This window comes from Equus asinus, chromosome 1 (genome assembly GCF_041296235.1).
Source record: "Equus asinus isolate D_3611 breed Donkey chromosome 1, EquAss-T2T_v2, whole genome shotgun sequence".
Classification (NCBI taxonomy): Eukaryota; Metazoa; Chordata; class Mammalia; order Perissodactyla; family Equidae; genus Equus; species Equus asinus.
In genome coordinates, this window is record NC_091790.1 from 60,361,572 (window position 1) to 60,385,734 (window position 24,163).

Consider the following 24,163-nt stretch of genomic DNA (forward strand, 5'->3'; position numbering starts at 1 on the left):
GCCCTAGAGCTGCAAGGCAGAAAGTGCTGCGTTCTTTCCATAGGGGCAGATGGGCCCCAAAGCATCTTTTTTTTTTGTTTGTTTGTTTGTTTATTAATCTTATGACGGATTACAAGCTTGTGAAATTTCAGTTGTACATTTTTGTTAGTCATGTTGTGGGAACACCACTTCCCCCTCCCTGCCCTCCCCCCTCCCCCCCTTTTCCGTGGTAACCACCGATCAGATCTCCTTCTCAATATACTAATTTTCACCTATGAGTGGAGTCATATAGAGTTCGTCTTTCTCTGACTGACTTATTTCGCTTAACATAATGCCCTCGAGGTCCATCCACATTGTTGTGAAGGGGCCACTTTCGTCTTTTTTTATGGCTGAGTAGTATTCCATTGTGTATATATACCACATCTTCTTTATCCAATCATCAGTTTCTGGGCATGTAGGCTGGTTCCACGTCTTGGCTATTGTAAATAATGCTGCGATGAACATAGGGGTGCAACGGACTCTTGAGATATCTGATATCAGGTTCTTAGGATAGATACCCAGTAATGGGATGGCTGGGTCATAGGGTATTTCTATTTTTAACTTTTTGAGAAATCTCCATACTGTTTTCCATAGTGGCTGTACCAGTTTGCATTCCCACCAACAGTGTATGAGGGTTCCTCTTTCTCCACAACCTCTGCAACATTTGTCGTTCTTGGTTTTGGATGTTTTTGCCAATCTAACGGGGGTAAGGTGATATCTTAGTGTAGTTTTGATTTGCATTTCCCTGATGATTAGCGATGATGAACATCTTTTCATGTGTCTATTGGCCATGTTCATATCTTCTTTGGAGAAATGTCTGTTCATGTCCTCTGCCCATTTTTTGATCGGGTTGTTTGTTTTTTTGTTGTTAAGCAGTGTGAGTTCTTTGTACCTATTCTCCTCAAACTGTTCCAGAAAATTGAGAAAGATGGAGAACTCCCTAACACATTCTATGAAGCCAACATCACTCTGATCCCCAAACCTGACAAGGACAACACAAAGAAGGAGAACTACAGGCCGATATCACTGATGAACATAGATGCAAAAATCCTCAACCAAATTTTGGCAAACCGATTACAGCAATACATCAAAAAGATTATACACCATGATCAAGTGGGATTTATACCAGGGACACAGGGATGGTTCAACACCCGCAAGTCAATCAACGTGATACACTACATCAACAAAATGAAAAACAAAAACCACATGATCATCTCAATAGATGCAGAGAAAGCATTCGACAAGATCCAACACCCATTTATGATAAAAACCCTCAGTAAAACGGGTATAGAAGGAAAGTACCTCAACATAATAAAGGCCATATATGATAGACCCACAGCCAACATCATACTCAATGGACAAAAGCTGAAAGCCATCCCTCTGAGGACAGGAACAAGACAAGGGTGCCCACTTTCACCACTCCTATTCAACATAGTACTGAAGGTGCTGGCCAGAGCAATTCGGCAGGAAAAAAAAATGAAAGGAATCCAAATAGGTAACGAAGAAGTAAAACTCGCGTTGTTTGCAGACGACATGATCTTATACATAGAAAACCCCAAAGAATCCACAGAAAAACTATTAGAAATAATCAACAACTACAGCAAAGTAGCATGGTATAAAATTAACGGGCCCCAAAGCATCTTGCTTCCAGCTCTTTGGGAAGCTAAGAAACAACTCGCTCTGCACAGTGCTCTAACAGAATACCGGGAACATCTCTTACAAAGGCCTGTGAAACGAAGTTTCTTTGCAGGCCTGACCTGGCAGAAGTAGAACAACTGCTCTGGGTGTGCTACATTGCCCTAGAGATGCAAGGCACAAAGTGCTGCCTTCTTTCCTTAAGGGCAGATGGCCCCTAAAGCATCTTGCTTCCAGCTCCTTGGGAAGCTAAGAAACAACTCGCTCTGCACAGTGCTCTAACAGCCTACAGGGAACATCTCTTACAAAGGCCTGTGAAACGCAGTTTCTTTGCAGGTCTGATTTGGCTGAAGTAGAACTTCTGCTTTGGGTGTGCTACATTGCCCTAGAGCTGCAAGGCACAATGTGCTGCCTTCTTTCCAAAGGGTGAGAAGGGCCCCAAAGCATCTTGCTTCCAGCTCTCTGGGAAGCTAAGAAACAAGTCGCTCTGCACAGTGCTCTTACAGCCTACCGGCAACATCTCTTACAACGGCCTGTGAAACGCAGTTTCTTTGCAGGCCTGACCTGGCAGAAGTAGAACATCTGCTCTGGGTGTGCTACATTGCCCTAGAGCTGCAAGGCACAAAGTGCTGCCTTGTTTCCTTAAGGGCAGATGGCCCCTAAAGCATCTTGCTTCCAGCTCGTTGGGAAGCTAAGAAACAACTCGCTCTGCACAGTGCTCTAACAGCCTACCGGGAACATCTCTTACAAAGGCCTGTGAAACGCAGTTTCTTTGCGGGCCTGATCTGGCTGAAGTAGAACTTCTGCTCTGGGTGTGCTACATTGCCCTAGAGCTGCAAGGCAGAAAGTGCTGCGTTCTTTCCATAGGGGCAGATGGGCCCCAAAGCATGTTTTTTTTTTGTTTGTTTGTTTATTAATGTTATGATGGATTACAAGCTTGTGAAATTTCAGTTGTACATTTTTGTTAGTCATGTTGTGGGAACACCACTTCCCCCTCCGTGCCCTCGCCCCACCCCCCCTTTCCCCTGGTAACCACCGATCAGATCTCCTTCTCAATATACTAATTTCCACCTATGAGTGGAGTCATATAGAGTTCGTCTTTCTCTGACTGACTTATTTCGCTTAACATAATGCCCTCGAGGTCCATCCACATTGTTGTGAAGGGGCCACTTTCGTCTTTTTTTATGGCTGAGTAGTATTCCATTGTGTATATATACCACATCTTCTTTATCCAATCATCAGTTTCTGGGCATGTAGGCTGGTTCCACGTCTTGGCTATTGTAAATAATGCTGCGATGAACATAGGGGTGCAACGGACTCTTGAGATATCTGATATCAGGTTCTTAGGATAGATACCCAGTAATGGGATGGCTGGGTCATAGGGTATTTCTATTTTTAACTTTTTGAGAAATCTCCATACTGTTTTCCATAGTGGCTGTACCAGTTTGCATTCCCACCAACAGTGTATGAGGGTTCCTCTTTCTCCACAACCTCTGCAACATTTGTCGTTCTTGGTTTTGGATGTTTTTGCCAATCTAACGGGGGTAAGGTGATATCTTAGTGTAGTTTTGATTTGCATTTCCCTGATGATTAGCGATGATGAACATCTTTTCATGTGTCTATTGGCCATGTTCATATCTTCTTTGGAGAAATGTCTGTTCATGTCCTCTGCCCATTTTTTGATCGGGTTGTTTGTTTTTTTGTTGTTAAGCAGTGTGAGTTCTTTGTACCTATTCTCCTCAAACTGTTCCAGAAAATTGAGAAAGATGGAGAACTCCCTAACACATTCTATGAAGCCAACATCACTCTGATCCCCAAACCTGACAAGGACAACACAAAGAAGGAGAACTACAGGCCGATATCACTGATGAACATAGATGCAAAAATCCTCAACCAAATTTTGGCAAACCGATTACAGCAATACATCAAAAAGATTATACACCATGATCAAGTGGGATTTATACCAGGGACACAGGGATGGTTCAACACCCGCAAGTCAATCAACGTGATACACTACATCAACAAAATGAAAAACAAAAACCACATGATCATCTCAATAGACGCAGAGAAAGCATTCGACAAGATCCAACACCCATTTATGATAAAAACCCTCAGTAAAACGGGTATAGAAGGAAAGTACCTCAACATAATAAAGGCCATATATGATAGACCCACAGCCAACATCATACTCAATGGACAAAAGCTGAAAGCCAGCCCTCTGAGGACAGGAACAAGACAAGGGTGCCCACTTCCACCACTCCTATTCAACATAGTACTGGAGGTGCTGGCCAGAGCAATTCGGCAGGAAAACAAAATGAAAGGAATCCAAATAGGTAACGAAGAAGTAAAACTCGCGTTGTTATCAGACGACATGATCTTATACATAGAAAACCCCAAAGAATCCACAGAAAAACTATTAGAAATAATCAACAACTACAGCAAAGTAGCAGGGTATAAAATTAACGGGCCCCAAAGAATCTTGCTTCCAGCTCTTTGGGAAGCTAAGAAACAACTCGCTCTGCACAGTGCTCTAACAGAATACCGGGAACATCTCTTACAAAGGCCTGTGAAACGAAGTTTCTTTGCAGGCCTGACCTGGCAGAAGTAGAACATCTGCTCAGGGTGTGCTACATTGCCCTAGAGATGCAAGGCACAAAGTGCTGCCTTCTTTCCTTAAGGGCATATGGCCCCTAAAGCATCTTGCTTCCAGCTCCTTGGGAAGCTAAGAAACAACTCGCTCTGCACAGTGCTCTAACAGCCTACCGGGAACATCTCTTACAAAGGCCTGTGAAACGCAGTTTCTTTGCGGGCCAGATCTGGCTTAAGTAGAACTTCTACTGTGGGTGTGCTACATTGCCCTAGAGCTGCAAGGCACAAAGTGCTGCCTTCTTTCCTTAAGGGCAGATGGTCCGTAAAGCAACTTGCTTCCAGCTCTTTGGGAAGCTAAGAAACAACTCGCTCTGCACAGTGCTCTAACAGCCTACAGGGAACATCTCTTACAAAGGCCTGTGAAACGCAGTTTCTTTGCAGGTCTGATCTAGCTGAAGTAGAACTTCTGCTCTGGGTGTGCTACATTGCCCTAGAGCTGCAAGGCACAAAGTGCTGCCTTCTTTCCAAAGGGTGAGAAGGGCCCCAAGGCATCTTGCTTCCGGCTGTTTGGGAAGCTGAGAAACAACTCGCTCTGCACAGTGCTCTAACAGCCTACCGGGAACATCTCTTACAAAGGCCTGTGAAACGCAGTTTCTTTGCAGGCCAGATCTGGCTGAAGTAGAACTTCTGCTCGGGGTGTGCTACATTGCCCTAGAGCTGCAAGGCACAAAGTGCTGCCTTCTTTCCAAAGGGTGAGAAGGGCCCCAAAGCATCTTGCTTCCAGCTATTTGGGAAGCTAAGAAACAAGTCGCTCTGCACAGTGCTCTAACAGCCTACAGAGAACATCTCTTACAAAGGCCTGTGAAACGCAGTTTCTTTTCAGGCCTGACCTGGGAGAAGTAGAACATCTGCTCTGGGTGTGCTACATTGCCCTAGAGCTGCAAGGCACAAAGTGCTGCCTTCTTTCCTTAAGGGCTGATGGTCCGTAAAGCAACTTGCTTCCAGCTCTTTGGGAAGCTAAGAAACAACTCGCTCTGCACAGTGCTCTAACAGCCTACCGGGAACATCTCTTACAAAGGCCTGTGAAACGCAGTTTCTTTGCAGGTCTGATCTAGCTGAAGTAGAACTTCTGCTCTGGGTGTGCTACATTGCCCTAGAGCTGCAAGGCACAAAGTGCTGCCTTCTTTCCAAAGGCTGAGAAGGGCCCCAAGGCATCTTGCTTCCGGCTGTTTGGGAAGCTGAGAAACAACTCGCTCTGCACAGTGCTCTAACAGCCTACCGGGAACATCTCTTACAAAGGCCTGTGAAACGCAGTTTCTTTGCAGGCCAGATCTGGCTGAAGTAGAACTTCTGCTCGGGGTGTGCTACATTGCCCTAGAGCTGCAAGGCACAAAGTGCTGCCTTCTTTCCTTAAGGGCAGATGGCCCCTAAAGTATCTTGCTTCCAGCTCTTTGGGAAGCTAAGAAACAACTCGCTCTGCACAGTGCTCTAACAGCCTACCGGGAACATCTCTTACAAAGGCCTGTGAAATGCAGTTTCTTTGCGGGCCTGATCTGGCTGAAGTAGAACTTCTGCTGTGGGTGTGCTACATTGCCCTAGAGCTGCAAGGCACAAAGTGCTGCCTTCTTTCCAAAGGGTGAGAAGGGCCCAAAAGCATCTTGCTTCCGGCTGTTTGGGAAGCTGAGAAACAACTCGCTCTGCACAGTGCTCTAACAGCCTACTGGGAACATCTCTTACAAAGGACTGTGAAACGAAGTTTCTTTGCAGGACTGACCTTGAAGAAGTAGAACATCTGCTCTGGGTGTGCTACATTGCCCTAGACCTGCAAGACACAAAGTGTTGCCTTCTTTCCAAAGGGGCAGATGAGTCGCAAAGCATTTTGCTTCCAACTCTTTGGGAAGCTAAGAAACAAGTCCCTCTGCACAGTGCTCTTACAGCCTACCGGGAACATCTCTTACAAAGGCCTGTGAAACGCAGTTTCTTTGCAGGCCTGATACGGCTGAAGTAGAACATCTGCTCTGGGTGTGCTACATTCCCCTAGAGCTGCAAGGCACAAAGTGCTGCCTTCTTTCCAAAGGGTGAGAAGGGCCCCAAGGCATCTTGCTTCCGGCTGTTTGGGAAGCTGAGAAACAACTCGCTCTGCACAGTGCTCTAACAGCCTACCGGGAACATCTCTTACAAAGGCCTGTGAAACGCAGTTTCTTTGCAGGCCAGATCTGGCTGAAGTAGAACTTCTGCTCGGGGTGTGCTACATTGCCCTAGAGCTGCAAGGCACAAAGTGCTGCCTTCTTTCCTTAAGGGCAGATGGCCCCTAAAGTATCTTGCTTCCAGCTCTTTGGGAAGCTAAGAAATAACTCGCTCTGCACAGTGCTCTAACAGCCTACCGGGAACATCTCTTACAAAGGCCTGTGAAACGCAGTTTTTTTGCGGGCCTGATCTGGCTGAAGTAGAACTTCTGCTGTGGGTGTGCTACATTGCCCTAGAGCTGCAAGGCACAAAGTGCTGCCTTCTTTCCAAAGGGTGAGAAGGGCCCAAAAGCATCTTGCTTCCGGCTGTTTGGGAAGCTGAGAAACAACTCGCTCTGCACAGTGCTCTAACAGCCTACTGGGAACATCTCTTACAAAGGACTGTGAAACGAAGTTTCTTTGCAGGACTGACCTTGAAGAAGTAGAACATCTGCTCTGGGTGTGCTACATTGCCCTAGACCTGCAAGACACAAAGTGTTGCCTTCTTTCCAAAGGGGCAGATGAGTCGCAAAGCATTTTGCTTCCAGCTCTTTGGGAAGCTAAGAAGCAAGTCCCTCTGCACAGTGCTCTAACAGCCTACCGGGAACATCTCTTACAAAGGCCTGTGAAATGCAGTTTCTTTGCAGGCCTGATACGGCTGAAGTAGAACATCTGCTCTGGGTGTGCTACATTGCCCTAGAGATGCAAGGCACAAAGTGCTGCCTTCTTTCCTTAAGGGCAGATGGCCCCTAAAGCATCTTGCTTACAGCTCTTTGGGAAGCTAAGAAACAACTCGCTCTGCACAGTGCTCTAACAGCCTACAGGGAACATCTCTTACAAAGGCCTGTGAAACGCAGTTTATTTTCAGGCCTGACCTGGGAGAAGTAGAACATCTGCTCTGGGTGTGCTACATTGCCCTAGAGCTGCAAGGCACAAAGTGCTGCCTTCTTTCCTTAAGGGCAGATGGCCCCTAAAGCATCTTGCTTCCAGCTCGTTGGGAATCTAAGAAACAACTCGCTCTGCACATTGCTCTAACAGCCTACCGGGAACATCTCTTACAAAGGCCTGTGAAACGCAGTTTCTTTGCGGGCATGATCTGGCTGAAGTAGAACTTCTGCTCTGGGTGTGCTACATTGCCCTAGAGATGCAAGGCACAAAGTGCTGCCTTCTTTTCAAAGGGTGAGAAGGGCCCCAAGGCATCTTGCTTCCGGCTGTTTGGGAAGCTGAGAAACAACTCGCTCTGCACAGTGCTCTTACAGCCTACCGGGAACATCTCTTACAAAGGCCTGAGAAACGAAGTTTATTTGCGGGCCTGATCTGGCTGAAGTAGAACTTCTGCTCGGGGTGTGCTACATTGCCCTAGAGCTGCAAGGCACAAAGTGCTGCCTTCTTTCCTTAAGGGCAGATGGCCCCTAAAGTATCTTCCTTCCAGCTCTTTGGGAAGCTAAGAAACAACTCGCTCTGCACAGTGCTCTAACAGCCTACCGGGAACATCTCTTACAAAGGCCTGTGAAACGCAGTTTCTTTGCGGGCCTGATCTGGCTGAAGTAGAACTTCTGCTCGGGGTGTGCTGCATTGCCCTAGAGCTGCAAGGCACAAAGTGCTGCGTTCTTTCCATAGGGGCAGATGGGCCCCAAAGCATCTTGCTGCCAGCTCTCTGGGAAGCTAAGAAACTAGTCGCTCTGCACAGTGCTCTTACAGCCTACCGGGAACATCTCCTACAAGGGCCTGTGAAACGAAGTTTCTTTGCAGGCCTGACCTGGCAGAAGTAGAACATCTGCTCTGGGTGTGCTACATTGCCCTAGAGCTGCAAGGCACAAAGTGCTGCCTTCTTTCCTTAAGGGCAGATGGCCCCTAAAGCATCTTGCTTCCAGCTCGTTGGGAATCTAAGAAACAACTCGCTCTGCACAGTGCTCTAACAGCCTACCGGGAACATCTCTTACAAAGGCCTGTGAAACGCAGTTTCTTTGCGGGCCTGATCTGGCTGAAGTAGAACTTCTGCTCTGGGTGTGCTACATTGCCCTAGAGCTGCAAGGCACAAAGTGCTGCCTTCTTTCCAAAGGGTGAGAAGGGCCCCAAAGCATCTTGCTTCCGGCTCTTTGGGAAGCTAAGAAACAACTCGCTCTGCACAGTGCTCTAACAGCCTACCGGGAACGTCTCTTACAAAGGACTGTGAAACGCAGTTTCTTTGCAGGACTGACCTGGCAGAAGTAGAACATCTGCTCTGGGTGTGCTACATTGCCCTAGACCTGCAAGACACAAAGTGCTGCCTTCTTTCCAAAGGGGCAGATGAGTCTCAAAGCATTTTGCTTCCAGCTCTTTGGGAAGCTAAGAAACAACTCGCTCTGCACAGTGCTCTAACAGCCTACCGGGAACATCTCTTACAAAGGCCTGTGAAACGCAGTTTCTTTGCGGGCCTGATCTGGCTGAAGTAGAACTTCTGCTCTGGGTGTGCTACATTGCCCTAGAGCTGCAAGGCAGAAAGTGCTGCGTTCTTTCCATAGGGGCAGATGGGCCCCAAAGCATCTTTTTTTGTTTGTTTGTTTGTTTGTTTATTAATCTTATGACGGATTACAAGCTTGTGAAATTTCAGTTGTACATTTTTGTTAGTCATGTTGTGGGAACACCACTTCCCCCTCCGTGCCCTCCCCCCACCCCCCCTTTTCCCTGGTAACCACCGATCAGATCTCCTTCTCAATATACTAATTTCCACCTATGAGTGGAGTCATATAGAGTTCGTCTTTCTCTGACTGACTTATTTCGCTTAACATAATGCCCTCGAGGTCCATCCACACTGTTGTGAAGGGGCCAATGTCGTCTTTTTTATGGCTGAGTAGTATTCCATTGTGTATATATACCACATCTTCTTTATCCAATCATCAGTTTCTGGGCATGTAGGCTGGTTCCACGTCTTGGCTATTGTAAATAATGCTGCGATGAACATAGGGGTGCAACGGACTCTTGAGATATCTGATATCAGGTTCTTAGGATAGATACCCAGTAATGGGATGGCTGGGTCATAGGGTATTTCTATTTTTAACTTTTTGAGAAATCTCCATACTGTTTTCCATAGTAGCTGTACCAGTTTGCATTCCCACCAACAGTGTATGAGGGTTCCTCTTTCTCCACAACCTCTGCAACATTTGTCGTTCTTGGTTTTGGATGTTTTTGCCAATCTAACGGGGGTAAGGTGATATCTTAGTGTAGTTTTGATTTGCATTTCCCTGATGATTAGCGATGATGAACATCTTTTCATGTGTCTATTGGCCATGTTCATATCTTCTTTGGAGAAATGTCTGTTCATGTCCTCTGCCCATTTTTTGATCGGGTTGTTTGTTTTTTTGTTGTTAAGCAGTGTGAGTTCTTTGTACCTATTCTCCTCAAACTGTTCCAGAAAATTGAGAAAGATGGAGAACTCCCTAACACATTCTATGAAGCCAACATCACTCTGATCCCCAAACCTGACAAGGACAACACAAAGAAGGAGAACTACAGGCCGATATCACTGATGAACATAGATGCAAAAATCCTCAACCAAATTTTGGCAAACCGATTACAGCAATACATCAAAAAGATTATACACCATGATCAAGTGGGATTTATACCAGGGACACAGGGATGGTTCAACACCCGCAAGTCAATCAACGTGATACACTACATCAACAAAATGAAAAACAAAAACCACATGATCATCTCAATAGACGCAGAGAAAGCATTCGACAAGATCCAACACCCATTTATGATAAAAACCCTCAGTAAAACGGGTATAGAAGGAAAGTACCTCAACATAATAAAGGCCATATATGATAGACCCACAGCCAACATCATACTCAATGGACAAAAGCTGAAAGCCATCCCTCTGAGGACAGGAACAAGACAAGGGTGCCCACTTTCACCACTCCTATTCAACATAGTACTGGAGGTGCTGGCCAGAGCAATTCGGCAGGAAAAAAAAATGAAAGGAATCCAAATCGGTAACGAAGAAGTAAAACTCGCGTTGTTTGCAGATGACATGATCTTATACATAGAAAACCCCAAAGAATCCACAGAAAAACTATTAGAAATAATCAACAACTACAGCAAAGTAGCAGGGTATAAAATTAACGGGCCCCAAAGCATCTTGCTTCCGGCTCTCTGGGAAGCTAAGAAACAACTCGCTCTGCACAGTGCTCTAACAGCCTACCGGGAACATCTCTTACAAAGGCCTGTGAAACGCAGTTTCTTTGCATGCCAGATCTGGCTGAAGTAGAACTTCTGCTCGGGGTGTGCTACATTGCCCTAGAGCTGCAAGGCACAAAGTGCTGCCTTCTTTCCAAAGGGTGAGAAGGGCCCCAAAGCATCTTGCTTCCAGCTCTCTGGGAAGCTAAGAAATAAGTCGCTCTGCACAGTGCTCTAACAGCCTACCGGGAACATCTCTTACAAAGGCCTGTGAAACGCAGTTTCTTTGCAGGTCTGATCTAGCTGAAGTAGAACTTCTGCTCTGGGTGTGCTACATTGCCCTAGAGCTGCAAGGCACAAAGTGCTGCCTTCTTTCCAAAGGGTGAGAAGGGCCCAAAAGCATCTTGCTTCCGGCTGTTTGGGAAGCTGAGAAACAACTCGCTCTGCACAGTGCTCTAACAGCCTACCGGGAACATCTCTTACAAAGGCCTGTGAAACGCAGTTTCTTTGCAGGTCTGATCTAGCTGAAGTAGAACTTCTGCTCTGGGTGTGCTACATTGCCCTAGACCTGCAAGGCACAAAGTGCTGCCTTCTTTCCAAAGGGGCAGATGAGTCTCAAAGCATTTTGCTTCCAGCTCTTTGGGAAGCTAAGAAACAACTCGCTCTGCACAGTGCTCTAACAGCCTACCGGGAACATCTCTTACAAAGGCCTGTGAAACGCAGTTTCTTTGCGGGCCTGATCTGGCTGAAGTAGAACTTCTGCTCTGGGTGTGCTACATTGCCCTAGAGCTGCAAGGCAGAAAGTGCTGCGTTCTTTCCATAGGGGCAGATGGGCCCCAAAGCATCTTTTTTTGTTTGTTTGTTTGTTTGTTTATTAATCTTATGACGGATTACAAGCTTGTGAAATTTCAGTTGTACATTTTTGTTAGTCATGTTGTGGGAACACCACTTCCCCCTCCGTGCCCTCCCCCCACCCCCCCTTTTCCCTGGTAACCACCGATCAGATCTCCTTCTCAATATACTAATTTCCACCTATGAGTGGAGTCATATAGAGTTCGTCTTTCTCTGACTGACTTATTTCGCTTAACATAATGCCCTCGAGGTCCATCCACATTGTTGTGAAGGGGCCACTTTCGTCTTTTTTTATGGCTGAGTAGTATTCCATTGTGTATATATACCACATCTTCTTTATCCAATCATCAGTTTCTGGGCATGTAGGCTGGTTCCACGTCTTGGCTATTGTAAATAATGCTGCGATGAACATAGGGGTGCAACGGACTCTTGAGATATCTGATATCAGGTTCTTAGGATAGATACCCAGTAATGGGATGGCTGGGTCATAGGGTATTTCTATTTTTAACTTTTTGAGAAATCTCCATACTGTTTTCCATAGTGGCTGTACCAGTTTGCATTCCCACCAACAGTGTATGAGGGTTCCTCTTTCTCCACAACCTCTGCAACATTTGTCGTTCTTGGTTTTGGATGTTTTTGCCAATCTAACGGGGGTAAGGTGATATCTTAGTGTAGTTTTGATTTGCATTTCCCTGATGATTAGCGATGATGAACATCTTTTCATGTGTCTATTGGCCATGTTCATATCTTCTTTGGAGAAATGTCTGTTCATGTCCTCTGCCCATTTTTTGATCGGGTTGTTTGTTTTTTTGTTGTTAAGCAGTGTGAGTTCTTTGTACCTATTCTCCTCAAACTGTTCCAGAAAATTGAGAAAGATGGAGAACTCCCTAACACATTCTATGAAGCCAACATCACTCTGATCCCCAAACCTGACAAGGACAACACAAAGAAGGAGAACTACAGGCCGATATCACTGATGAACATAGATGCAAAAATCCTCAACCAAATTTTGGCAAACCGATTACAGCAATACATCAAAAAGATTATACACCATGATCAAGTGGGATTTATACCAGGGACACAGGGATGGTTCAACACCCGCAAGTCAATCAACGTGATACACTACATCAACAAAATGAAAAACAAAAACCACAGGATCATCTCAATAGACGCAGAGAAAGCATTCGACAAGATCCAACACCCATTTATGATAAAAACCCTCAGTAAAACGGGTATAGAAGGAAAGTACCTCAACATAATAAAGGCCATATATGATAGACCCACAGCCAACATCATACTCAATGGACAAAAGCTGAAAGCCATCCCTCTGAGGACAGGAACAAGACAAGGGTGCCCACTTTCACCACTCCTATTCAACATAGTACTGGAGGTGCTGGCCAGAGCAATTCGGCAGGAAAAAAAAATGAAAGGAATCCAAATCGGTAACGAAGAAGTAAAACTCGCGTTGTTTGCAGACGACATGATCTTATACATAGAAAACCCCAAAGAATCCACAGAAAAACTATTAGAAATAATCAACAACTACAGCAAAGTAGCAGGGTATAAAATTAACGGGCCCCAAAGCATCTTGCTTCCGGCTCTCTGGGAAGCTAAGAAACAACTCGCTCTGCACAGTGCTCTAACAGCCTACCGGGAACATCTGTTACAAAGGCCTGTGAAAGGCAGTTTCTTTGCATGCCAGATCTGGCTGAAGTAGAACTTCTGCTCGGGGTGTGCTACATTGCCCTAGAGCTGCAAGGCACAAAGTGCTGCCTTCTTTCCAAAGGGTGAGAAGGGCCCCAAAGCATCTTGCTTCCAGCTCTTTGGGAAGCTAAGAAACAAGTCGCTCTGCACAGTGCTCTAACAGCCTACCGGGAACATCTCTTACAAAGGCCTGTGAAACGAAGTTTCTTTGCAGGCCTGACCTGGCAGAAGTAGAACATCTGCTCTGGGTGTGCTACATTGCCCTAGAGCTGCAAGGCACAAAGTGCTGCCTTCTTTCCTTAAGGGCAGATGGCCCCTAAAGCATCTTGCTTCCAGCTCGTTGGGAATCTAAGAAACAACTCGCTCTGCACAGTGCTCTAACAGCCTACCGGGAACATCTCTTACAAAGGCCTGTGAAACGCAGTTTCTTTGCGGGCCTGATCTGGCTGAAGTAGAACTTCTGCTCTGGGTGTGCTACATTGCCCTAGAGCTGCAAGGCACAAAGTGCTGCCTTCTTTCCAAAGGGTGAGAAGGGCCCCAAAGCATCTTGCTTCCGGCTCTTTGGGAAGCTAAGAAACAACTCGCTCTGCACAGTGCTCTAACAGCCTACCGGGAACGTCTCTTACAAAGGACTGTGAAACGCAGTTTCTTTGCAGGACTGACCTGGCAGAAGTAGAACATCTGCTCTGGGTGTGCTACATTGCCCTAGACCTGCAAGACACAAAGTGCTGCCTTCTTTCCAAAGGGGCAGATGAGTCTCAAAGCATTTTGCTTCCAGCTCTTTGGGAAGCTAAGAAACAACTCGCTCTGCACAGTGCTCTAACAGCCTACCGGGAACATCTCTTACAAAGGCCTGTGAAACGCAGTTTCTTTGCGGGCCTGATCTGGCTGAAGTAGAACTTCTGCTCTGGGTGTGCTACATTGCCCTAGAGCTGCAAGGCAGAAAGTGCTGCGTTCTTTCCATAGGGGCAGATGGGCCCCAAAGCATCTTTTTTTGTTTGTTTGTTTGTTTGTTTATTAATCTTATGACGGATTACAAGCTTGTGAAATTTCAGTTGTACATTTTTGTTAGTCATGTTGTGGGAACACCACTTCCCCCTCCGTGCCCTCCCCCCACCCCCCCTTTTCCCTGGTAACCACCGATCAGATCTCCTTCTCAATATACTAATTTCCACCTATGAGTGGAGTCATATAGAGTTCGTCTTTCTCTGACTGACTTATTTCGCTTAACATAATGCCCTCGAGGTCCATCCACATTGTTGTGAAGGGGCCACTTTCGTCTTTTTTTATGGCTGAGTAGTATTCCATTGTGTATATATACCACATCTTCTTTATCCAATCATCAGTTTCTGGGCATGTAGGCTGGTTCCACGTCTTGGCTATTGTAAATAATGCTGCGATGAACATAGGGGTGCAACGGACTCTTGAGATATCTGATATCAGGTTCTTAGGATAGATACCCAGTAATGGGATGGCTGGGTCATAGGGTATTTCTATTTTTAACTTTTTGAGAAATCTCCATACTGTTTTCCATAGTGGCTGTACCAGTTTGCATTCCCACCAACAGTGTATGAGGGTTCCTCTTTCTCCACAACCTCTGCAACATTTGTCGTTCTTGGTTTTGGATGTTTTTGCCAATCTAACGGGGGTAAGGTGATATCTTAGTGTAGTTTTGATTTGCATTTCCCTGATGATTAGCGATGATGAACATCTTTTCATGTGTCTATTGGCCATGTTCATATCTTCTTTGGAGAAATGTCTGTTCATGTCCTCTGCCCATTTTTTGATCGGGTTGTTTGTTTTTTTGTTGTTAAGCAGTGTGAGTTCTTTGTACCTATTCTCCTCAAACTGTTCCAGAAAATTGAGAAAGATGGAGAACTCCCTAACACATTCTATGAAGCCAACATCACTCTGATCCCCAAACCTGACAAGGACAACACAAAGAAGGAGAACTACAGGCCGATATCACTGATGAACATAGATGCAAAAATCCTCAACCAAATTTTGGCAAACCGATTACAGCAATACATCAAAAAGATTATACACCATGATCAAGTGGGATTTATACCAGGGACACAGGGATGGTTCAACACCCGCAAGTCAATCAACGTGATACACTACATCAACAAAATGAAAAACAAAAACCACAGGATCATCTCAATAGACGCAGAGAAAGCATTCGACAAGATCCAACACCCATTTATGATAAAAACCCTCAGTAAAACGGGTATAGAAGGAAAGTACCTCAACATAATAAAGGCCATATATGATAGACCCACAGCCAACATCATACTCAATGGACAAAAGCTGAAAGCCATCCCTCTGAGGACAGGAACAAGACAAGGGTGCCCACTTTCACCACTCCTATTCAACATAGTACTGGAGGTGCTGGCCAGAGCAATTCGGCAGGAAAAAAAAATGAAAGGAATCCAAATCGGTAACGAAGAAGTAAAACTCGCGTTGTTTGCAGACGACATGATCTTATACATAGAAAACCCCAAAGAATCCACAGAAAAACTATTAGAAATAATCAACAACTACAGCAAAGTAGCAGGGTATAAAATTAACGGGCCCCAAAGCATCTTGCTTCCGGCTCTCTGGGAAGCTAAGAAACAACTCGCTCTGCACAGTGCTCTAACAGCCTACCGGGAACATCTGTTACAAAGGCCTGTGAAAGGCAGTTTCTTTGCATGCCAGATCTGGCTGAAGTAGAACTTCTGCTCGGGGTGTGCTACATTGCCCTAGAGCTGCAAGGCACAAAGTGCTGCCTTCTTTCCAAAGGGTGAGAAGGGCCCCAAAGCATCTTGCTTCCAGCTCTTTGGGAAGCTAAGAAACAAGTCGCTCTGCACAGTGCTCTAACAGCCTACCGGGAACATCTCTTACAAGGGCCTGTGAAACGAAGTTTCTTTGCAGGCCTGACCTGGCAGAAGTAGAACATCTGCTCTGGGTGTGCTACATTGCCCTAGAGCTGCAAGGCACAAAGTGCTGCCTTCTTTCCTTAAGGGCAGATGGCCCCTAAAGCATCTTGCTTCCAGCTCTTTGGGAAGCTAAGAAACAACTCGCTCTGCACAGTGCTCTAACAGCCTACAGGGAACATCTCTTACAAAGGCCTGTGAAACGCAGTTTCTTTGCAGGTCTGATCTAGCTGAAGTAGAACTTCTGCTCTGGGTGTGCTACATTGCCCTAGAGCTGCAAGGCACAAAGTGCTGCCTTCTTTCCAAAGGGTGAGAAGGGCCCCAAAGCATCTTGCTTCCAGCTCTTTGGGAAGCTAAGAAACAACTCGCTCTGCACAGTGCTCTAACAGCCTACCGGGAACATCTCTTACAAAGGCCTGTGAAACGCAGTTTCTTTGCAGGACTGACCTGGAAGAAGTAGAACATCTGCTCTGGGTGTGCTACATTGCCCTAGACCTGCAAGACACAAAGTGCTGCCTTCTTTCCAAAGGGGCAGATGAGTCTCAAAGCATTTTGCTTCCAGCTCTTTGGGAAGCTAAGAAACAACTCGCTCTGCACAGTGCTCTAACAGCCTACCGGGAACATCTCTTACAAAGGCCTCTGAAACGCAGTTTCTTTGCGGGCCTGATCTGGCTGAAGTAGAACTTCTGCTCTGGGTGTGCTGCATTGCCCTAGAGCTGCAAGGCAGAAAGTGCTGCGTTCTTTCCATAGGGGCAGATGGGCCCCAAAGCATCTTTTTTTGTTTGTTTGTTTGTTTGTTTATTAATCTTATGACGGATTACAAGCTTGTGAAATTTCAGTTGTACATTTTTGTTAGTCATGTTGTGGGAACACCACTTCCCCCTCCGTGCCCTCCCCCCACCCCCCCTTTTCCCTGGTAACCACCGATCAGATCTCCTTCTCAATATACTAATTTCCACCTATGAGTGGAGTCATATAGAGTTCGTCTTTCTCTGACTGACTTATTTCGCTTAACATAATGCCCTCGAGGTCCATCCACACTGTTGTGAATGGGCCACTTTCGTCTTTTTTTATGGCTGAGTAGTATTCCATTGTGTATATATACCACATCTTCTTTATCCAATCATCAGTTTCTGGGCATGTAGGCTGGTTCCACGTCCTGGCTATTGTAAATAATGCTGCGATGAACATAGGGGTGCAACGGACTCTTGAGATATCTGATATCAGGTTCTTAGGATAGATACCCAGTAATGGGATGGCTGGGTCATAGGGTATTTCTATTTTTAACTTTTTGAGAAATCTCCATACTGTTTTCCATAGTGGCTGTACCAGTTTGCATTCTCACCAACAGTGTATGAGGGTTCCTCTTTCTCCACAACCTCTTCAACATTTGTCGTTCTTGGTTTTGGATGTTTTTGCCAATCTAACGGGGGTAAGGTGATATCTTAGTGTAGTTTTGATTTGCATTTCCCTGATGATTAGCGATGATGAACATCTTTTCATGTGTCTATTGGCCATGTTCATATCTTCTTTGGAGAAATGTCTGTTCATGTCCTCTGCCCATTTTTTGATCGGGTTGTTTGTTTTTTTGTTGTTAAGCAGTGTGAGTTCTTTGTACCTATTCTCCTCAAACTGTTCCAGAAAATTGAGAAAGATGGAGAACTCCCTAACACATTCTATGAAGCCAACATCACTCTGATCCCCAAACCTGACAAGGACAAGACAAAGAAGGAGAACTACAGGCCGATATCACTGATGAACATAGATGCAAAAATCCTCAACCAAATTTTGGCAAACCGATTACAGCAATACATCAAAAAGATTATACACCATGATCAAGTGGGATTTATACCAGGGACACAGGGATGGTTCAACACCCGCAAGTCAATCAACGTGATACACTACATCAACAAAATGAAAAACAAAAACCACATGATCATCTCAATAGACGCAGAGAAAGCATTCGACAAGATCCAACACCCATTTATGATAAAAACCCTCAGTAAAACGGGTATAGAAGGAAAGTACCTCAACATAATAAAGGCCATATATGATAGACCCACAGCCAACATCATACTCAATGGACAAAAGCTGAAAGCCATCCCTCTGAGGACAGGAACAAGACAAGGGTGCCCACTTTCACCACTCCTATTCAACATAGTACTGGAGGTGCTGGCCAGAGCAATTCGGCAGGAAAAAAAAGTGAAAGGAATCCAAATCGGTAACGAAGAAGTAAAACTCGCGTTGTTTGCAGATGACATGATCTTATACATAGAAAACCCCAAAGAATCCACAGAAAAACTATTAGAAATAATCAACAACTACAGCAAAGTAGCAGGGTATAAAATTAACGGGCCCCAAAGCATCTTGCTTCCGGCTCTCTGGGAAGCTAAGAAACAACTCGCTCTGCACAGTGCTCTAACAGCCTACCGGGAACATCTGTTACAAAGGCCTGTGAAACGCAGTTTCTTTGCATGCCAGATCTGGCTGAAGTAGAACTTCTGCTCGGGGTGTGCTACATTGCCCTAGAGCTGCAAGGCACAAAGTGCTGCCTTCTTTCCAAAGGGTGAGAAGGGCCCCAAAGCATCTTGCTTCCAGCTCTCTGGGAAGCTAAGAAATAAGTCGCTCTGCACAGTGCTCTAACAGCCTACAGGGAACATCTCTTACAAAGGCCTGTGAAACGCAGTTTCTTTGCAGGTCTGATCTAGCTGAAGTAGAACTTCTGCTCTGGGTGTGCTACATTGCCCTAGAGCTGCAAGGCACAAAGTGCTGCCTTCTTTCCTTAAGGGCAGATGGCCCTTAAAGCATCTTGCTTCCGGCTCGTTGGGAATCTAAGAAACAACTCGCTCTGCACAGTGCTCTAACAGCCTACAGGGAACATCTCTTACAAAGGCCTGTGAAACGCAGTTTCTTTGCGGTCCTGATCTGGCTGAAGTAGAACTTCTGTTCGGGGTGTGCTGCATTGCCCTAGAGCTGCAAGGCACAAAGTGCTGCCTTCTTTCCTTAAGGGCAGATGGCCCCTAAAGCATCTTGCTTCCAGCTCTTTGGGAAGCTAAGAAACAACTCGCTCTGCACAGTGCTCTAACAGCCTACAGGGAACATCTCTTACAAAGGCCTGTGAAACGCAGTTTCTTTGCAGGTCTGATCTAGCTGAAGTAGAACTTCTGCTCTGGGTGTGCTACATTGCCCTAGAGCTGCAAGGCACAAAGTGCTGCCTTCTATCCAAAGGGTGAGAAGGGCCCCAAAGCATCTTGCTTCCAGCTCTCTGGGAAGCTAAGAAATAAGTCGCTCTGCACAGTGCTCTTACAGCCTACCGGCAACATCTCTTACAAAGGCCTGTGAAACGAAGTTTCTTTGCAGTCCTGACCTGGCAGAAGTAGAACATCTGCTCTGGGTGTGCTACATTGCCCTAGAGCTGCAAGGCACAAAGTGCTGCCTTCTTTCCTTAAGGGCAGATGGCCCCTAAAGCATCTTGCTTCCAGCTCGTTGGGAATCTGAGAAACAACTCGCTCTGCACAGTGCTCTAACAGCCTACCGGGAACATCTCTTACAAAGGCCTGTGAAACGCAGTTTCTTTGCGGGCCTGATCTGGCTGAAGTAGAACTTCTGCTCTGGGTGTGCTACATTGCCCTAGAGCTGCAAGGCACAAAGTGCTGCCTTTTTTCCAAAGGGTGAGAAGGGCCCCAAAGCATCTTGCTTCCAGCTCTTTGGGAAGCTAAGAAACAAGTCGCTCTGCACAGTGCTCTAACAGCCTACCGGGAACATCTCTTACAAAGGCCTGTGAAACGCAGTTTCTTTGCGGGCCTGATCTGGCTGAAGTAGAACTTCTGCTCTGGGTGTGCTACATTGCCCTAGAGCTGCAAGGCAGAAAGTGCTGCGTTCTTTCCATAGGGGCAGATGGGCCCCAAAGCATCTTTTTTTTTTGTTTGTTTGTTTGTTTATTAATCTTATGACGGATTACAAGCTTGTGAAATTTCAGTTGTACATTTTTGTTAGTCATGTTGTGGGAACACCACTTCCCCCTCCGTGCCCTCCCCCCTCCCCCCCTTTTCCGTGGTAACCACCGATCAGATCTCCTTCTCAATATACTAATTTTCACCTATGAGTGGAGTCATATAGAGTTCGTCTTTCTCTGACTGACTTATTTCGCTTAACATAATGCCCTCGAGGTCCATCCACATTGTTGTGAATGGGCCACTTTCGTCTTTTTTTATGGCTGAGTAGTATTCCATTGTGTATATATACCACATCTTCTTTATCCAATCATCAGTTTCTGGGCATGTAGGCTGGTTCCACGTCTTGGCTATTGTAAATAATGCTGCGATGAACATAGGGGTGCAACGGACTCTTGAGATATCTGATATCAGGTTCTTAGGATAGATACCCAGTAATGGGATGGCTGGGTCATAGGGTATTTCTATTTTTAACTTTTTGAGAAATCTCCATACTGTTTTCCATAGTGGCTGTACCAGTTTGCATTCCCACCAACAGTGTATGAGTGTTCCTCTTTCTCCACAACCTCTGCAACATTTGTCGTTCTTGGTTTTGGATGTTTTTGCCAATCTAACGGGGGTAAGGTGATATCTTAGTGTAGTTTTGATTTGCATTTCCCTGATGATTAGCGATGATGAACATCTTTTCATGTGTCTATTGGCCATGTTCATATCTTCTTTGGAGAAATGTCTGTTCATGTCCTCTGCCCATTTTTTGATCGGGTTGTTTGTTTTTTTGTTGTTAAGCAGTGTGAGTTCTTTGTACCTATTCTCCTCAAACTGTTCCAGAAAATTGAGAAAGATGGAGAACTCCCTAACACATTCTATGAAGCCAACATCACTCTGATCCCCAAACCTGACAAGGACAACACAAAGAAGGAGAACTACAGGCCGATATCACTGATGAACATAGATGCAAAAATCCTCAACCAAATTTTGGCAAACCGATTACAGCAATACATCAAAAAGATTATACACCATGATCAAGTGGGATTTATACCAGGGACACAGGGATGGTTCAACACCCGCAAGTCAATCAACGTGATACACTACATCAACAAAATGAAAAACAAAAACCACATGATCATCTCAATAGATGCAGAGAAAGCATTCGACAAGATCCAACACCCATTTATGATAAAAACCCTCAGTAAAACGGGTATAGAAGGAAAGTACCTCAACATAATAAAGGCCATATATGATAGACCCACAGCCAACATCATACTCAATGGACAAAAGCTGAAAGCCATCCCTCTGAGGACAGGAACAAGACAAGGGTGCCCACTTTCACCACTCCTATTCAACATAGTACTGAAGGTGCTGGCCAGAGCAATTCGGCAGGAAAAAAAAATGAAAGGAATCCAAATAGGTAACGAAGAAGTAAAACTCGCGTTGTTTGCAGACGACATGATCTTATACATAGAAAACCCCAAAGAATCCACAGAAAAACTATTAGAAATAATCAACAACTACAGCAAAGTAGCATGGTATAAAATTAACGGGCCCCAAAGCATCTTGCTTCCAGCTCTTTGGGAAGCTAAGAAACAACTCGCTCTGCACAGTGCTCTAACAGAATACCGGGAACATCTCTTACAAAGGCCTGTGAAACGAAGTTTCTTTGCAGGCCTGACCTGGCAGAAGTAGAACAACTGCTCTGGGTGTGCTACATTGCCCTAGAGATGCAAGGCACAAAGTGCTGCCTTCTTTCCTTAAGGGCAGATGGCCCCTAAAGCATCTTGCTTCCAGCTCCTTGGGAAGCTAAGAAACAACTCGCTCTGCACAGTGCTCTAACAGCCTACAGGGAACATCTCTTACAAAGGCCTGTGAAACGCAGTTTCTTTGCAGGTCTGATTTGGCTGAAGTAGAACTTCTGCTTTGGGTGTGCTACATTGCCCTAGAGCTGCAAGGCACAATGTGCTGCCTTCTTTCCAAAGGGTGAGAAGGGCCCCAAAGCATCTTGCTTCCAGCTCTCTGGGAAGCTAAGAAACAAGTCGCTCTGCACAGTGCTCTTACAGCCTACCGGCAACATCTCTTACAACGGCCTGTGAAACGCAGTTTCTTTGCAGGCCTGACCTGGCAGAAGTAGAACATCTGCTCTGGGTGTGCTACATTGCCCTAGAGCTGCAAGGCACAAAGTGCTGCCTTGTTTCCTTAAGGGCAGATGGCCCCTAAAGCATCTTGCTTCCAGCTCGTTGGGAAGCTAAGAAACAACTCGCTCTGCACAGTGCTCTAACAGCCTACCGGGAACATCTCTTACAAAGGCCTGTGAAACGCAGTTTCTTTGCGGGCCTGATCTGGCTGAAGTAGAACTTCTGCTCTGGGTGTGCTACATTGCCCTAGAGCTGCAAGGCAGAAAGTGCTGCGTTCTTTCCATAGGGGCAGATGGGCCCCAAAGCATGTTTTTTTTTTGTTTGTTTGTTTATTAATGTTATGATGGATTACAAGCTTGTGAAATTTCAGTTGTACATTTTTGTTAGTCATGTTGTGGGAACACCACTTCCCCCTCCGTGCCCTCGCCCCACCCCCCCTTTCCCCTGGTAACCACCGATCAGATCTCCTTCTCAATATACTAATTTCCACCTATGAGTGGAGTCATATAGAGTTCGTCTTTCTCTGACTGACTTATTTCGCTTAACATAATGCCCTCGAGGTCCATCCACATTGTTGTGAAGGGGCCACTTTCGTCTTTTTTTATGGCTGAGTAGTATTCCATTGTGTATATATACCACATCTTCTTTATCCAATCATCAGTTTCTGGGCATGTAGGCTGGTTCCACGTCTTGGCTATTGTAAATAATGCTGCGATGAACATAGGGGTGCAACGGACTCTTGAGATATCTGATATCAGGTTCTTAGGATAGATACCCAGTAATGGGATGGCTGGGTCATAGGGTATTTCTATTTTTAACTTTTTGAGAAATCTCCATACTGTTTTCCATAGTGGCTGTACCAGTTTGCATTCCCACCAACAGTGTATGAGGGTTCCTCTTTCTCCACAACCTCTGCAACATTTGTCGTTCTTGGTTTTGGATGTTTTTGCCAATCTAACGGGGGTAAGGTGATATCTTAGTGTAGTTTTGATTTGCATTTCCCTGATGATTAGCGATGATGAACATCTTTTCATGTGTCTATTGGCCATGTTCATATCTTCTTTGGAGAAATGTCTGTTCATGTCCTCTGCCCATTTTTTGATCGGGTTGTTTGTTTTTTTGTTGTTAAGCAGTGTGAGTTCTTTGTACCTATTCTCCTCAAACTGTTCCAGAAAATTGAGAAAGATGGAGAACTCCCTAACACATTCTATGAAGCCAACATCACTCTGATCCCCAAACCTGACAAGGACAACACAAAGAAGGAGAACTACAGGCCGATATCAGTGATGAACATAGATGCAAAAATCCTCAACCAAATTTTGGCAAACCGATTACAGCAATACATCAAAAAGATTATACACCATGATCAAGTGGGATTTATACCAGGGACACAGGGATGGTTCAACACCCGCAAGTCAATCAACGTGATACACTACATCAACAAAATGAAAAACAAAAACCACATGATCATCTCAATAGACGCAGAGAAAGCATTCGACAAGATCCAACACCCATTTATGATAAAAACCCTCAGTAAAACGGGTATAGAAGGAAAGTACCTCAACATAATAAAGGCCATATATGATAGACCCACAGCCAACATCATACTCAATGGACAAAAGCTGAAAGCCAGCCCTCTGAGGACAGGAACAAGACAAGGGTGCCCACTTCCACCACTCCTATTCAACATAGTACTGGAGGTGCTGGCCAGAGCAATTCGGCAGGAAAACAAAATGAAAGGAATCCAAATAGGTAACGAAGAAGTAAAACTCGCGTTGTTATCAGACGACATGATCTTATACATAGAAAACCCCAAAGAATCCACAGAAAAACTATTAGAAATAATCAACAACTACAGCAAAGTAGCAGGGTATAAAATTAACGGGCCCCAAAGAATCTTGCTTCCAGCTCTTTGGGAAGCTAAGAAACAACTCGCTCTGCACAGTGCTCTAACAGAATACCGGGAACATCTCTTACAAAGGCCT